The 16985-nt window shown below is 40.3% G+C and overlaps 1 protein-coding gene across 8 annotated transcripts in view; it reads right to left on the bottom strand.

Moving 5' to 3' along the window:
• The window catches only part of MYO6 (myosin VI), a 163186-nt gene extending 148013 nt beyond the window's left edge, over positions 1-15173 (bottom strand). For 4 of the 8 annotated variants that reach the window (XM_054557769.2, XM_009242014.4, XM_054557771.2 and 1 more), the window contains exon 1: positions 14897-15173. The gene's annotated coding sequence lies outside the window, so the exon portion shown is untranslated. The remainder of the gene's footprint in view (positions 1-14896) is intronic. The other 4 variants (XM_054557770.2, XM_063724876.1, XM_054557768.2 and 1 more) reach the window with 3 other exon arrangements.
• Positions 15174-16985: the final 1812 nt, after the last annotated feature.

Here is a 16985-nt window from a genome sequence, read left to right as displayed (position 1 = left end):
ACACAGCACAAATTACAATGAGTCTGGGATCAAGACCTCATTAGCATTATATTAACTACAGGAAATAAGTATTTTACCCGGTGTTACAGAAAAATATTTTTTTCAAAGAGTAGTTTGTCTTTCAACTATAAGTTTTTAAGTTATCTCTCTAAACTTTGTTATTTTCAGATAATTTATTTCAGAATCATAAAATACTGATTTTGGCAGTTAAGTAGAACTCTAGCATTTACCTAATGAATTTTATAACAAAATAATATACTATTGTGTTACATATTGAACCTCAACCTACTGCCTAAAAGAATATTATTCTTACTGTAGATAAGCCTACAAAAGTACATTTTAGTGCAAATCCAACAAATGACATTTATTCAAGGAAAAAACTATTATTCAATCCTTTTTTATTAGTAATATGAAGCACAATATAAGATCAAATTTCATTTTGGCATGTTTATATCAAATATGCATTTAGCTAGAACAATGTTTATGCAAAAGTAATGTGTGAAAAATCCATATTTTATTAATATAATCTAGGAAACAATCATTTGTTTTATACAAAGATTCTTCTCTTTACAAAAGAAATTATCACTGGGACCCTTTAAATAGGAAACTTTCCCAGAATAATAAAAAAAATTATGCCGGGCACGGTGGCTCACGCCTGTAATCCCAGCACTTTGGGAGGCCAAGGTGAGTGGATCATGAGGTCAGGAGTTCAAGACCAGCCTGGCCAAGATGGTGAAACCCCCGTCTCTACTAAAAAAATACAAGAATTAACCAGGAGTGGCAGGCACCTGTAATCCCAGCTACTCAGGAGGCTGAGGCAGGAGAATCGCTTGATCTTGGAGGGTGGAGGCTGCAGTGAGCCGAGATCACGCCACTGCACTCCAGCCTGGGCAACAGAGTGAGACTCCGTCTCAAAAAAAAAAAAAAAAAAAATTACAGGTCAGATGCAGTGGCTCATGCCTATAATCTCAGCATTTTGGGAGGCCAAGGCAGGAGGATCACTTGAGACCAGGAGTTCAATACCAGCCTGGGCAACACAGTAAGACCCCCATCTCTACAAAAAAAAATTAAATTACAATTAAATTCATTATTTACATAAAACTTTACAGGAATACATTTGCTTAAGGCACATACATTAAGTATGTAATTATAACAGGTATATAACTAAAACAGGTAGTTGTTAAGAGGTTTAAAAGATAAGAGCTGCAGACAATGGCTTAGATTTGGGTCTAGGAGGTCTCCCCTCTCTCATCCACTGGCAGGGGAGGCTGGAGCCCTGTGCAGAGCAGAAATCTGAGGGTGAGTCTGGCTCAGAAGGGAAGTGGGTATCACAGAACTGTCTCCTCTGGACTTGAGAGTGGGCCATAGATGCATGAATGTCACCATTTTACTACTGTTTGTGTAGGGAGATAAAAACAGAAAAGATTAACCCTTAAGAGATTTTCAAAGCTCTGAGTGTTTAAAAGAGCACACAGAAAAAGCAAGCTCAGAATTCTAAGTGGAGCAAAGACTCTAGAGACAGACCACCTGGAAGCATCTTTTGACTCTACTCCTTACTACATCTATCACCTTCTCAAGTTACTTAGACCTCAGCTATCTCAGCTATAAAATGGGATAATAAGAATAGTCACCTCATAGGGTCAACGTGAGAATTAAATGAGAAAATAACTGCAAAACACTCAAAGTGATGGCATATAATTGGCCCTCAAGAATTGTTATAATTATGGCCGGGGGCACAGTGGCTCACGCCTGTAATCCCAGCACTTTGGGAGGCCGACGCAGGCAGATCATGAGGTCAGGATATCGAGACCATCCTGGCTAACACGGTGAAACTCTTGTTTCTACTAAAAATACAAAAACAAAATTAGCTGGGCGTGGTGGCTGATGCCTGTAGTCCCACCTACTCAGGAGGCTGAGGCAGGAGAATGGCGTGAACCTGGGAGGGAGGGCTTGTAGTGAGCCGAGATCACACCACTGCACTCCAGCATGGGCGACAGAGTGAGGCTCTGTCTTAAAAAAAAAAAAAAAAAAAAAGAATTGTTACAATTATACTGTGCTAGGATGACTTTAGATCACTCATTCAATCCATCATTACAATATACTGCCACCTCCAACCCATCTGACATAAACCTTTCACTGTTCAATCATGCTGACCTACTCTATTGTCCACATGTTCTGAAAATACTAATCTATATCAGTGTTATATACCAAATAGCAGAATCCTAAAAAACAGGACCAAAGTCCATGACATTCTGGGCCAGTTCCAGAAACACACCTTTAATAAATAATAGCCCTCTGTATACAGTTGCACATCTGGCAAAAAGGAAAAAAAAAAGTGTGTGTGTGTGTGTGTGTGTGTGTGTGTGTGTTCTAACAGCCCATTTTCTAACATACTAGCATCACTATATGCAGCCACCAGGCTATCTCCATTTTTACTAATGACTTACTAAAATCACCAAATTGGTTTATAAATTCCTACTTATCCTCACTTTCCTTCCAAAAAAAAAAAAAAGGTTTGTTAGTAGAATGCATCCCTATAAAATATAAAATTAAATTCTGATTGAAATAAATATTTCCTGGTTGCTAAAACATCTGTCGTGACAGCTGGTCATATGGTCAAACTCATTCAATTTCCATCCTTCTTTTCCCTCCTCCCATACCTGAAAGAAAACCTTTCTTTAACATAAACCTCTTCAATTAGCCATTTGAATACATAATGACTAGTTTTTCACTTTACATTCATCTGTTTTCTCCATCATCGCAGTGGCCAATACAAGCCACAGTTTTGTTTGAAATATCAAACACAAGAATAATAAGTACATAAAGTATTTTCTTCATTCTTCTCATCTTAAAGATCAACCAAGATGAACAAGAAGAGCAGAGAAACTAATACATTCCTCTTCAAAACACACACAGGTTCTTTGTTCTTCCCCCAGAAACTAAGACCAAAAGGATAACAGACAGCAAATCATGCCCACAAACCAAAACACAGCTGGTTCATCTAATTTTAGAAAAAAAATAACAAGGAAGAAGAGAAAAGTTCTCTCTGGAATAACTCAATCCTCAAATCAAGGAAATTCAAAGAATACAACATGGAAAAACTAAAAGCCTCAAATATCTTCTGCGGGATACTAATTCCATCAGTGTCAAATCCAAATAAACAATATGTTTTCAGAAGATCCCACAAAAGTTTGAAATCACTCCTTTAAAAAAAAAAAAAAAGCCTACTTACAGAGAAAATATCTAAATGGTTGGTTTCCAACCACAGGTGTTATTCAGTTGATTCCAAACCTGTTTCTCATTTTCACCATACTCTTTAAAAAAGACAAGCTGGGAAACATATTTTTTTTAACTCAGTTATAACATTTATATCCAGAGGTATACTTTATTTGTATGCTAAATTCTCTCAGCCAGATGTTTATTAATCTGCTCAACCCTGCACAATATGGCCCCTCCTTTTCTGGAGGTCATGAATGAACAAGGCCCTCTCTAGCTGCTTCTTAATCTCAGTAAGATCTTGCACTTCTTTTTCCCTGGAATCCTGAAGAGAGGAAAGAAAATATAAGTCATAATCTAATTGTTTTGGGGGGAGTATTACTTATATTCCTAGAATCCTTCATACCATCTCTTTAAGAAGAGAAATCCTTTTCTTTAGTAACCCCTAAGAAATCTATCCAAAATAAAGAGCACAAACTTTTTGCCAGAACTAAGATTAACTAGGTAAAATTGGCATTAGCAAAATATCAGCAACTGCAAGATAACAGCAAATTGCAACAGATTTATACAGAAATTTAATGTGTCCTCAAAAGGACTTGGGAAGGATGAACAACTATTTCCCAATAGTCTTGCTTCTATTAACTATTACCATATCAACACTATGTTCTAGTGCTCTTGTTGTCAAAAAAAATTCCAGGTGAACACAAGTATAAATTCCAGAAAAGCGAAAGACTTATTGCCAAAATATTTTTAATTTAGTCACTAAAGATTTTTAATGAAAGAAACATGTATTCCATTAAACCAGGACTGCCTAGTGAAGAAAATTTCAGAAAACCTCAGCAAAGTATAACAATATATTAACAAAAGTGCTTTGTATTAACAGACCTAGATTATGTTTCTTGTTGGGTTATACGGATCATCAAAAGTTCCTAACATAATTATTCAGTTAAATGAGAAAGTGATTAAACTATTTCTGAAAGCATGTATAAAACAATTAGTCCCAAGTATTTTGCAGATATATCACAATGCTACAAGTTTTTTTTTAAATGTACCAAGGAAATGCTACAAATCCCCAAACGTTCTAAATAATGTCCTAGTTAATCTTCATTTGCTCCTTCACATCCTCAATTCTTTCTCTGCTCTTGCACTGGGAGAATGAGCCTTAAAAAAAAAAAAAAATCACTTGGGCTCCCCAGCTGGGTTCTAGTAAAGTAAGTCACTGGTGGAGACTCGGAGGAAGAGGGAGGAGAGATCAGGGAACCTCCCTTCACACCCCTCCTGCTTCAAAACCGCAGCTCCCTCTAGCCCTCCTCCACAATGCCAGCTTTCTGCTCCGGTAATTTCTGGAGAACTAAGAGTTTCTTACTGTTTCTAATCCCTGAGCGCTTTACCACACTTGTTTGTTCTCTAACTTCTGCAAATAGCCTCTTCATGTGAAGCATCAGGGGTAAAATCTCTTTCCTTTTGGGGCTTTGCCTGATATGACTAACAATGCCAAGTCTGATTATTCAACAGTACATTATCTAAAGAAATCTAAGTTTTTAAAACTTTTTAAGATCTATAGAAATGACCAGATCTATAGAAATGGCAGGGCGCTGTGGCTCACTCCTGTAATCCCAGCACTTTGGGAGACTGAGGCGGGTGGCTCAGCTGAGGTCAGGAGTTCGAGACCAGCCTGGCCAACATGGTGAAACCCCATCTCCACTAAAGATACAAAAATTAGCCGGGCATAGTGGCACATGCCTGTGATCCCAGCTACTCAGGAGGCTGAGGCATTAGAATCGCTTAAACCTGGGAGGGGGAGATTGCAGTGAGCTGAGATCATGCCACTGCACTCCAGCGTGGGCAACAGGGTGAGACTACATCTCAAAAAAAAAAAAAAAAAAAGATCTATACAAATATGTATTTATACATTTTTACTATTTGTATAATTGTTAAAAATTAACAATTTTAACTAATATTAACTAATCACCTCCAACTGAAGCTAGTTAAAAAGCTGAAACAGGCCAGGCGCGGTGGCTCATGCCTGTAATCCCAACACTTTGGGAGGCCGAGGCGAGCGGATCACGAGGTCAGAAGATCAAGACCATCCTGGCTAACACAGTGAAACCCCGTCTCTACTAAATAAGAAAAATTAGCTGGGCATGGTGGCGGGAGCCTGTAGTCCCAGCTACTTGGAAGGCTGAGGCAGGAGAATGGTGTGAAACCGGGAGGCGGAGCTTGCAGTGAGCTGAGATGGCACCACTGCACTCCAGCCTGGGTGACAGAGCGAGACTCCATCTCAAACAAACAAACAAAAAGCTGAAACAGTCATTACAATTTAATTTAGGTGTGAAATTTAACACTGCATTGTCTTCTCCATATAAATGCTATAAGCCCCAAATAAGCTTAAAAAAAAAGTCAATGAAGAGATTCTGGTAACATATTTCACTTCCCTCTACCACATACTGCCTGGTTAACCCAAGCAAATTGTCGTTAATCTTGTTGAAGCCCTCCCTAACCAAAAGATAAAGTTTAAGCCAGTAGTTCTCTAATTCCAGTTTGCACATAAATCAAAAGGGAAGCTTGCCAACATAGTGAAACCCCGTGTCTACTAAAAATACAAAAATTGGCTGGGCATGGTGGCACGCTCCTATAGTCCCAGCTACTCAGGAAGCTGAGGCAGGAAAATTGCTTGAACCTGGGAGGCGGAGGGTGTGGTGAGCCAAGATCGCGCCACTGCACTCCAGCCTGGGCAACAGAACGAGACTCCATCTCAAAAAACAAACAAAAAAATCCAACTTCAAGATTCCAACCAAATCACTAATATATTGCTTTTCTTGCTTTTGGATGAAAATTCCACATTAAACATGACAAAAAAAAAAAAACACAGTAACAACAATAATAATGAATGTACACTATGTGCTAGCCAGTGTGATCTGTGTTTTACGTGTATTATTATCTAATTCAACCCTCTTAAGAACCACACCAGGTAGGTAATATTGTTACTTCCATTTTACAGATGAGAAAACTGAAGCCTAGAGAAATTAAATAATTTGACCAAGTTAATGAGTGACAAAACCAGGATTGCCTCAAGTCTGCCTATCCTCTTACCCAGGAGCTGGACAAGAAAGCACTGTGCTTAAATGCAACTCTGGAACCCCAGGGCTGTCAGAGAGAGGATTAAGCCTGACGACCAAGTAGTTAGGCAAGTAATACCCTCCCATCTCCTTCCAACCCCAATTCCCACCCCTCACCCAACAAGCTATCCTGACTCCCCACACCCATCACTCCCACACCAAGGTTGCCCACCTCTGTGATGTGTCACACATCCTAGTAGAACATCAGAAGTCTGTCTCTATGTGTATATACGCATATATACACACACACACACAGACTTCTGATGTTCTATATGTATATATGTTCTATGTGTGTGTATATATATACACACACATATATTGTGTGTGTGTATATATGTGTGTATATATACATATACACATATATTGTGTATATGTCTATATACATATATACACACACATATATGTATATATGTATACAGACATACACATATATGTATATATGTATACAGACATACACATATACATATATGTATACATACACATATGTATATATGTACACGTACATATATCTATATATGTATATGTATGTCTATATATGTATGTCTATATACATATATACACAATATATGTGTGTGTATATATGTGTGTATATATATATACACACACAATACACAAGTACTCTTGTATATACATATATACAAATATATACACAATACATATTGCGTACACATATATACACATTATATATTGCGTATACATATATACACACATATACACACTATATATGTGTGTGTATACATATATACACACAAATACACACTATATATGTGTGTATACATATATACACACACATATACATGCTGTATATGTGTGTGTATATATGTATACACAGACACACACACTATGTGTGTGTATGTGTGTGTATATACGTATATACACAAACACACTATATGTGTGTGTATACGTATGTACACACACATACACACTATATATGTGTGTGTATACGTATATACACACACATACACACTATATATGGTGTGTGTATACGTATATACACACACATACACACTATATATGTGTATACGTATATACACACACATACACACTATATATGTGTGTGTATACGTATATACACATATATACACACTATATATTTGTGTGTATACATATATACACATATATACACACAACACACATGAGTACTCTTTCCACATTAGTATCTACTACCTGCTTAGTACTAGCAGAGACCCAAATTCCAGCACCACCAAATAAGCTTGAGCAAATTTAACATCTCTGCCCCTCAGTTTCCTAATCTGTAAAATGAAGATCATGACACCAACACCACTGAGGTGACACAGTGATTGAGCTAATGTATACAAAAGTACGCACTTGGCATAATATCTGACATGGTAGGAAAAGCTCAATAAACAACAGCTGCTATTGGCCAGGCACGGTGGCTCACGCCTGTAATCTCAGCAGTTTGGGAGGCCAAGACGGGCAGATCACCTGAAGTCAGAAGTTCGAGACTAGCCTGGCCAACATGGTGAAACCCCATCTCTACTACAAATACAAAAATTAGCCAGGCATGGTCGTGAGCACCTGTAATCCCAGCTACTCAGGAGGCTGAGGCAGGGGAATCGCTTGAACCCGAGAGGCGGAGGTTGCAGTGAGCCAAGATCGCACCACTGCACTCCAGCCTGGGTGACAGAGTGAGACTCCGTCTCAAAAAAAAGAAAAAACAATAGCTGCTATTAAAATTACACTTTGCTAACCTCTTCTCTTACAACACCAACATATCAGTCCTAGTCCCATATGTTTTTTGCTTGGTTGTTGTTTTTTTTTGAGACAGAATCTGGCTACGCTGCCTAGGCTGGCCTCGAACACCTGGGCTCAAGCATTCCTCCTGCCTCAGCCGCCTGAGTAGCTAGGACTACACGTACGCATCACCGTGTCCAACTCTAGTTCCCATTTATTTTCTCTCAGTTTTCTTTGCTAAAAGTGTGATAAATGATGGAACATACTTATATTTATCAAAGCAGGTTGGTAACAGTGCCATAACCCAATAGTCTGGGAGTCTTCGACAGACAGGTCAGGAGTAGAATATTCCAGAGCAAGTAAGTCATACAGTAGCCTTCAAATTGCACAATTTTGACAACTGCCTATTTCCCAACTTTAAGGTCAGCCCTGTTGATTACATCCTAGTATGAAGAGTCTATAATTAACTTAATTCAAAACAACAATGAAATGTCAGTACAGGGGCTTGGTCTTAATTTAATCACTGTATCCCTAGAACTTAGAATAGTGCCTGGTCCATGGTAGACACTCAAGTATGTTTTATATAAATGAAGACATAAAGGAAGCAACACAGATGCACACACAGTTCTTTAGTGAGTCTTTACAAAGACAGTTGTAACTATCGGATCACTACCAATGCACAAAGTAATAAAAGTTATTTTCAAAATTCCCCCAGAACATTTTTCTCCTTCCTTTTTTTAACTAATTGTTCTTTAAAAATTCTCCAGCTAGAAAAGCTAATTACCAATTTCAGTCTAGTAATCTATTTAAAATGTTAAAGTAGTTCCATAATGATGCATCATGCTCATCTTCTACCTTCCATTAAAAAAAATAACCTGTAACAATTTAATAATCACCATTTTAGTGACCCTAATTTTTCAGAACTTCCTGAACCACCTGACTTGAAGCCATAATGTGAGGTTAAATACATAAGCAATAGGGGGAAAGTGGAGGACTTACTACTTTGGGACTACACAGAGATGATGCTTCTAAGTAGCCACATTGACCTTGAACAAGTTACTTAATTTCAAGTAATGTATTTATTTATTTAGAGACGGGATCTTGCTCTGTCACCCAGACTGGAGTGCAGTGGTGCAATCACGGCTCACTGCAGCCTTGACCTCTTGGGCTCAGGAGATCCTCCAACCTCAGCCTCCTACACAGCTAGGACTATAGGCATGCACCACCACACCCAGCTAATTTTTGTATAATATTTTTTGTGAAAGGGTTTCACCATGTTGCCCAGGCTGTTCTCAAACTCCTGGGCTAAAGTGATCTTCCCACCTCAGCCTCCAAAAGTGCTGGGATTACCGGCATGAGCCACCACATGCAGCCAGTATTGTTAATTTTTTGAGTCTCCATTTCCTCACCTGTAGAAAAGGAATAAATTTACTAAATCTACTTCATCAAGTTGTTTTAAGGACCAAATGCATATAAAAATATTTTAAAGCAATAAAAAGCCATACAAATATAAGTCATCAGCTTTTGACATATATGTCTTTGGATTTCAAATGGATGGTTTCTATTCATTTTTTCATATCTCTGCAACTCTTCCTATTTCCTGGATCCAAAGATATGCCAGCACAGGGAGGAATCAGTTCACACTTGTCATATCTAAAACACAGTGGGCCCTCAGTAAATATTTGTTGAAAAAGATGTTCATCCACATATATTAGAAATCAAAAAATTCTGCCACACAAAATATATTACTTTGTAAAGGTTAGTCAGTGGCTTACTTTCTTTTTTTTTTTTTTTTTTTTTTGAGATGGAGTCTCACTCAATCGCCCAGGCTGGACTGCAGTGGCCCAATCTCAGTGCACTGCAACTTCCACCTGCCAGGTTCAAGTGATTCTCGTGCCTTGGCCCCCCGAGTAGCTGGGATTACAGGCACCCACCACCACACCCAGCTAATTTTTGTATTTTTAGTAGAGATGGGGTTTCACCATGCTGCCCAGGCTGGTCTCAACTCCTGACCTCAGGTGATCCGCCCACCTTGGCCTCCCAAAATGCTGTGATTACAGGTGTGAGCCACCACGCCCCGGCCAGGTTATTTTCAAATAAAATAACAAATGACCTAACATACTCAAAAGATGACTGTGTTTTTGTCAGGAGTTTCCTTTGTGCACATTACTCAGCATCATATTTACCCCATGTGAATATACACTGAAGGAATGTGCTTTGGTGTTTTGGTTTCACTTGAGACATGCCTTCTGTATAAAAAATTATTTCCTCTCTCTTTAGCACCAGCAAGATTTCTAAAGATGCCAGATTTCTTCTTTAGGTTTTACTTTCTATGCTTCAGTACTCACAGGGAAAACTTTTGGTGGACTTACGGTCATTTCTCAAACCATTATGTCATTCTTACACTAATCAATAAGAAAAATAAGCTAATTTTTGAAAACAGTAACTAGAAAGACGTTGCAAAATATTTAAAGATTCTAGTCCACTCAAATTTGTCAAATAAAATCAGAACCATTTTAAATGAAAAGATCCTGGTTCCTCTGAACATTATATAATGCCGGCAAGGCACGGTAGCTCATGCCTGTAATCCCGGTACTTTGGGAGACCGAGGCAGCACATTATCTGAGCTCAGGAGTTCAAGACCAGCCTGGGCAACATGGCAAAACCCCTCTCCACCAGAAACACAAAAAAGTTAGCCAGGCATGGTGACATACACCTGTGGTCCCAGCTACTCCGGAGACTGAGGTGGGAGTGTCACTTGAGCCAGGGAGACGGAGGTTGCAGTAAGACGAGATCATGCCACTGCATGTGGCATGAATGAGACTCTGTCTCCAAAAAAAAAAAAAAAATACACACACACACACACACACATATATAGATCATAGATACATGTATATAGATATAATGCCTCCAAAAGAGAACTTAAGCTTATTTAACTCTACTTCTTGTTGTGTGTGTCACAGATCATCTATTACCAATTTATATTAGTAATATTACTAATTTATATTAGGTGGTGGTTTTGTATTTACAGCTGAATATGAATATCCTTGAGATGCAAAATTCCTAATAGTTCAAAGCAAATAATGAAAAAACCCGTAATGGCAGCCACCCAACTCAGCCTTCCTACCTTGCTTCTGCTCATTCACCCAACTACATTCTACTGCTGAAATGCATGATTCCTAGTTTGTTACCAAAAAAATGGGCTTATTTGCTCATTGTTGTCATTTATGTCTACTGCAGCTCAAGGGATATTCCACAGACCATAGAAAAGATTTGTACTAATAGTTTCTAAGTGACAATTTAATCATAATCTAAAAACGAGTCCCCCCTCTCAAGATTAGAGAATTAATTATGTAATATTTAAAGGATAGCTACTGCATAAATAATCTATCTTTTTCATTAGAGGAAAATTTTAAAGTTCTATCCTAACCAGGAACATTACAATCTAATTCTAGTTCTTACAAACCTATCAAAGTTAAACGGGCACAATACATATCACGTCCTAGAACTATACGAGAAATGAGAAGGCAGCAGCATCACTGTTCAAGGCTGTCAACTTGAGAATGAAGACACAAACATAGGATTCTAAATTTGTTCCAGAACTACATTCATGGCCTATCACATCTACTCCTGGATGCTTTTGTCAAACCTTGAATTACATTCTTTGACATAATACCAGTTTTGCCGGTTTAAACAGTCCACCAAGTGAACTGAAACCAAGGCAAACCGTTCTGGTGGAAAAAACAGGGGCTTCGTGGTCAAACGACTCAGGTGTGAATCCAGACTTTGCCCTTCTGGAGCAAGCATTTAATTCTTTGAGACTAGACTTCCTCATCTGTAAAAGGACAAGACCATTAGCCTAGAAAATTATTTTGTAGATCAAGCCCCTCAATCTGTGATCTGTCCAATTAAGGAAGATGCCTAATAAATGTGCAACAATCTTATACTAGTAAAGGGCCAGTTCACAAATTATTATGAAATATCTCATTATGGGTATCATAATTAAACTCTATGAAACTGCAATCCCAGCACTTTGGGAGGCCAAGGCAGGCAAATCACTTGAGCTCATGAGTTTGAGACCAGCCTGGCCAACATGGTGAAACCCCATCTCTAATAATAATACAAAAATTGGCCAGGTGTGGTGGCGGGCACCTGTAATCTCAGCTACTCAGGAGGCTGAGGCAGGAGAATCACTTGAACCCAGGAAACAGAGGTTGCAGTGACCCAAGATCGTGCCATTGTACAGCCTGGATGACAGGGCAAGACTCCATCTCAGAGAAAAAAAAATGAATAAATAAACTCGAGATTTATTTAAGTTATAACACTTCCCAATATTTTTAGATATTTTAATATATAAAAATGAAAACTACACAGAGGTTAGTAAACTCTTCTTAAAACTGGTATTTTACATGTCAAAAATGGAGTCTCAACTATCAACAGAAAGTTAAAATGGGTTAATTTTTTTTGAATGTTTGGATGTTTGTATCTGTTCAAGCCTCACATGGTCAAAGTCTTTAAAACTTTCTAAAGAAAGCTACATTTTGGAACCCAGATACAGCCCAGTTGTCTAAACAATGGGCTACATGATACACCACAGACTCCAGGCAAAGTCACAACAGGATGAGAACAGAGCCTTCAGCCTCTCTCAGATTTCCTGGCCACTGTTATTTTAAAACTTGACCACGTAAACATAAACAGGGAAAAATCTATTTCAGATAATACCTACTGGTTATGATTTACGATCTTTTGTTTTTAATACAATATTTAATTGCATTAATTTACATTAAATATTGTAATTGTTCATTACATTTTTCTTACTCATGTTTCTAGGCACTAACCAAGAATATATACGTATATCATATATAGTTTTATATATTATACAGTTTTTAATCATGATCTTTCCTTAAATGTCATTCATACTGACATTCACAATGGTTTCTGAAAACAAAAATGTAACTTACAAAGATGAGAGAATGATAAACAGCATGTCACACACAAAAAATACAAAAATAATGGGCAAATGTACATAAGACTAAAACGACTTCTGTTTACCAATGTGGATGCAATTCCTGCGTAACGTAAAGTACTCAAAATGAGCTGTATATACAAAAGTCTGTGAGCTATTTTGAACGGCAGCATGGTTTCAAGCTCTGGCTATAGCCCACTTTGTAACATTTGTGGCGGTTTCTACAATTAAGGAAGAAAGGCACAAAGGTAATTTTTTCACTAAACATTCTCCAGTTTGAAAACCACAACCCAAGACATCTAGGAACTTCAGTTAATTTGTACAGAAATGCTGTTTTGCCGCCAACCTTTGTACCATGACCACTACCAGTCCAAGTTCAAGATTCACGTTTTACGGTGTGAAGATAAGTTTCAGCTAAATCTTAAGAGTGTTAATTTTCAGGTCAGGCGCGGGGGCTCACGCCTGTAATCCCAGCACTTCGGGAGGCCGAGGCGAGTGGATCACCTGAGGTCAGGAGTTCGAGACCAGCCTGGCCAACATGGCGAAACCCCGTCTCTGCCAAAAATACAAAAATTAGCTGGGCAGTGGCGTGCGCTTACTGTAGTCCCAGCCACTCGGGCGGGTGAGGGAGGTCAATCGTTCGAACCCGGGAGGTGGAGGTTGCAGTGAGCCGACAGAGCAAGGCTCTGTCTCAAAAAAAAAAAAAAAGTTAATTTTTAAAACTCTCAAGTTCTGACTTTATTTAGATAGATTGCATCTACACCACCAGAGCATTAAAAAAAAAAAAAAAAAAATGAGGCTTATTTAACCCGTACAGTTAAGTCTATTAAGTTAGGGCAGTGCTCCTCATTTCTCACTAATACTCGTAAATCAGGACTTAAGCATCCCTCCACCACATCACTTTATGCCAGGTAAGATGTAAAGAATTTTTGGCCAGGCGCGGTGGCTCACACCTGTAATCCCAGCACTTTGGGAGGCCGAGGCGGGTGGATTACGAGGTCAGGATTTCAAGACCTGCCTGGCCAAGATGGTGAAACCTCGTCTCTACTAAAAATACCAAAAAAATTAGCCGGGCGTGGTGGTGGGCGCTTGTAATCCCAGCTACTCGGGAGGCTGTGGCAGAGAATCGCTTGAACCCGCGAGGGGGAGGTTGCAGTGAGCGGAAATCGCACCACTGCACTCCAGCCTGGGCGACAGACCAAGGCTCCGTCTCAAAAAAAAAAAAAAAAAAGTAATGAATTTTTTAAACTGTATGGAAATACTTTTAAACATGGATGTTCTAGTAATAACCCCATCAAATTATGTCCTATTTAAATTAAAATCCCAGAGTTTAAGCATTTTAATCGTTTTAGGGAGTTTTTGGAAATTAACAAAAAAAGTTTTTGTTCAGTAGCATATCCGTAAATTAACATACTCAAGGTACTGGACCACCTAGAGACTAAGAATAAGGCTTTAGAAAGTCTCGATCTGGTCTCCTACATGATTAGACTATTAATGGTATCATTTGATCTTCACATCTCAGAGCAAACTGCGCTCTCCCTGCACTGAATTTTAAGCGTGTTTACAAAAGAGAAAATAAAACTATCACGGAGTGTCCAAGTCCGAGTTAGGCACCTGAGTGCTCTGCTTCTACCTGGGAGCCAGGGAAGAAACACAAAGGGAACTTGGTGACGAGAACCCATGAAAGGAGACTGATTGTCTCTCGGTGGAAACGAGAACCACCGCCGGCCCCACTGCTGCCCAGGGCCCACCCATCACCTGCTTCTCCCACTCGCGTCCTCGGGCAGTGAACAGAAGCGTCGGCCTCGGAGCTGCTCGAGGAGGCCCGGGAGCAAGGCCGGGCCGGGGAACGCGAGACCCCGGCGCCGACGCCCCACAGCGGGGTCTCTGGGACACTCACCGGTGCGGGCGCGAAGGCAGGTGCGCGGCGGCGGGGCTACCTGTACCGGTGAAGCTGGAGGGCGCGGTGAGAAGTGATGAGGGCCAGTGAAGAGGGCGACGACGCGGACGGGCACCAGGACGGGGCGGCGACAGCGGCCGGGCTGAGGCTGGCTTCCTGCTCGGACAGATCCCGAGTCGGTCTCCGCCCGCCGGCCGGCGCCCCGCCGAGTCCCCGGCACTGCGGCGTGCACGTCACGGCTACGGAGCGCCCGAGGGGGCGGGGGCGCCGGGGCCGCGGCAGGCCGTCGGGCGCGCGCTCCGGGAGGGGGCGCGCGACCCCCGGGGTCGCCCCGCCCGCGGCGCAGAGCCTCTGGGGCGGGGGTAAGCGCCCTGCAGCGCAGGGAGGGGCTGCCCCTGGACAAGCTGGGAGTTCTTGTTCTTCCCACGGCTAAACGGCCTCTTTTGCCACGGTAGTTGTTTACAGTCCCGGCAAAGCAGGTCCTGTCCGGGTGGATGCTGTGACTGTGCAGTCTGCCAACAGCGAGAATCAGTTCAAGCAAGGAGAAAGTTGTTCGGAGAGGGGGCGAGGAGTCCGGGGCTCCGCGCTGGGGACCCAGGAACCAGGTGTCCGCGCTTGGGCGGCAGCGAGGCCGCGTGGCGATTGCGGCAAGAACCACTGCTCACTCGGCTCCGGATCGGGCGGCTTGGACTGGGCTGCCCTGCATAGGGGGGAACCTTCCCGCACAACTAAGTTGCCGTTCGGTCTTTGGAGGAGGGGGCTTGGGATGGGAATTTCGCACCCCTTTGCCTCTTCCCCCTCCTACCCTCGCCGACGCATTTACTTTATTTAGAGCCCCTACCTTCTCAGTCGTTTAAATGTTACTGTTTTTATTAGTGACATATCTGTGAGTCACCTTTTAAAATATGAAGTACCTATGCAAATTTGAATTATATGGTAAAAACACATCACCTTTACAATGAAAACAGCTTCTTTTAAGGCAACGAAATAACAATTGACTATAATGCTAAATGTATCCGCTGAAAAAAGCCTACTTACACATGAGAATTACACCTTTTTCTGCAACATTTATATGTAGCGACTTGGAAAGTTCTGGAAATCTAGAAGATTCTGACAAGGAGACAGATTTCTGATACTTAAAGGCTCCATGGTTCTCTGGGTGGAGAAATAAAAAAATCTAAGTTCTGATAAGATGTTTTAGAATTCAACTAAAACAATAAAATATTAAGAATAAAATAGGGAAGTAAGAAAGAGGAAGAGAAACAAAGAAAGGAAATAATTTACAGCAATCTCAGAAATTTAATTCCAAATTGCCAGAAGGTAAGTCTTAAGTATATAAAACTAAATTTCAAAACAAACTGAAAAAAAGAGGGAGAAGATGAAGATGGCTGTCTCAGTTCACACTGCTCTGACTCAATTTTGGATTTAATACTAAACTTCATTTGGCAAACCAATAGAAGTCAATACATTTTTTTAATTTTCTTAATTTTTTTTGTTGTTGGTAAACACAGGGGCTTGCTATGTTGCCCAGGCTGGTCTTGAACTCTTGGCCTCAAACGATCCCCGCCCCCCGCCACCCCGTTGGCCTCCCAAAGTGCTGGGATTACAAGTGTGAGTCACCACACCTAGATAAATCAATACATTTTAAAGATTTTTTGTAGCTAATGACTTTCGTGATTTTTTTCTCGCCTTTGCCCCACACTTCCAATCCTTTACTGAGTGCCTTTGCTTCTGGCTCTATAATATCTCTCTAATGTATCAAATTCCTCTTTATAGCCACTACCATTATCTTGTTTCAGGCCACTATCATTTCAAGTCTTGCATACTGCCTTAGTCACCTAACCAGTTTCCCAGGCCGCAGTTTTATCCCCTTCTAATCCAGTCTTCACAACATCATCAGTTTGTCTTTTATGTACTCCACTATTTAAATTTCTGTAATGGCACTCTCTGACTCTTCATATAAAGTCCAAACCACTTAAGATGTAAGATCCTTCTTGATTTAGCCACCAGTCACAAACTGGCTGTTTTTATTTGCCTAACATAATGGGGATTTCCTTTTCTCCTCTTTCTTTTTTTTTTTTTTTTTTTT

This window comes from Pongo abelii, chromosome 5 (assembly GCF_028885655.2).
Source record: "Pongo abelii isolate AG06213 chromosome 5, NHGRI_mPonAbe1-v2.0_pri, whole genome shotgun sequence".
Classification (NCBI taxonomy): Eukaryota; Metazoa; Chordata; class Mammalia; order Primates; family Hominidae; genus Pongo; species Pongo abelii.
The sequence above is the reverse complement of the archived record's forward strand: the minus strand, read 5'-3'. Positions and strand labels throughout refer to the sequence as shown.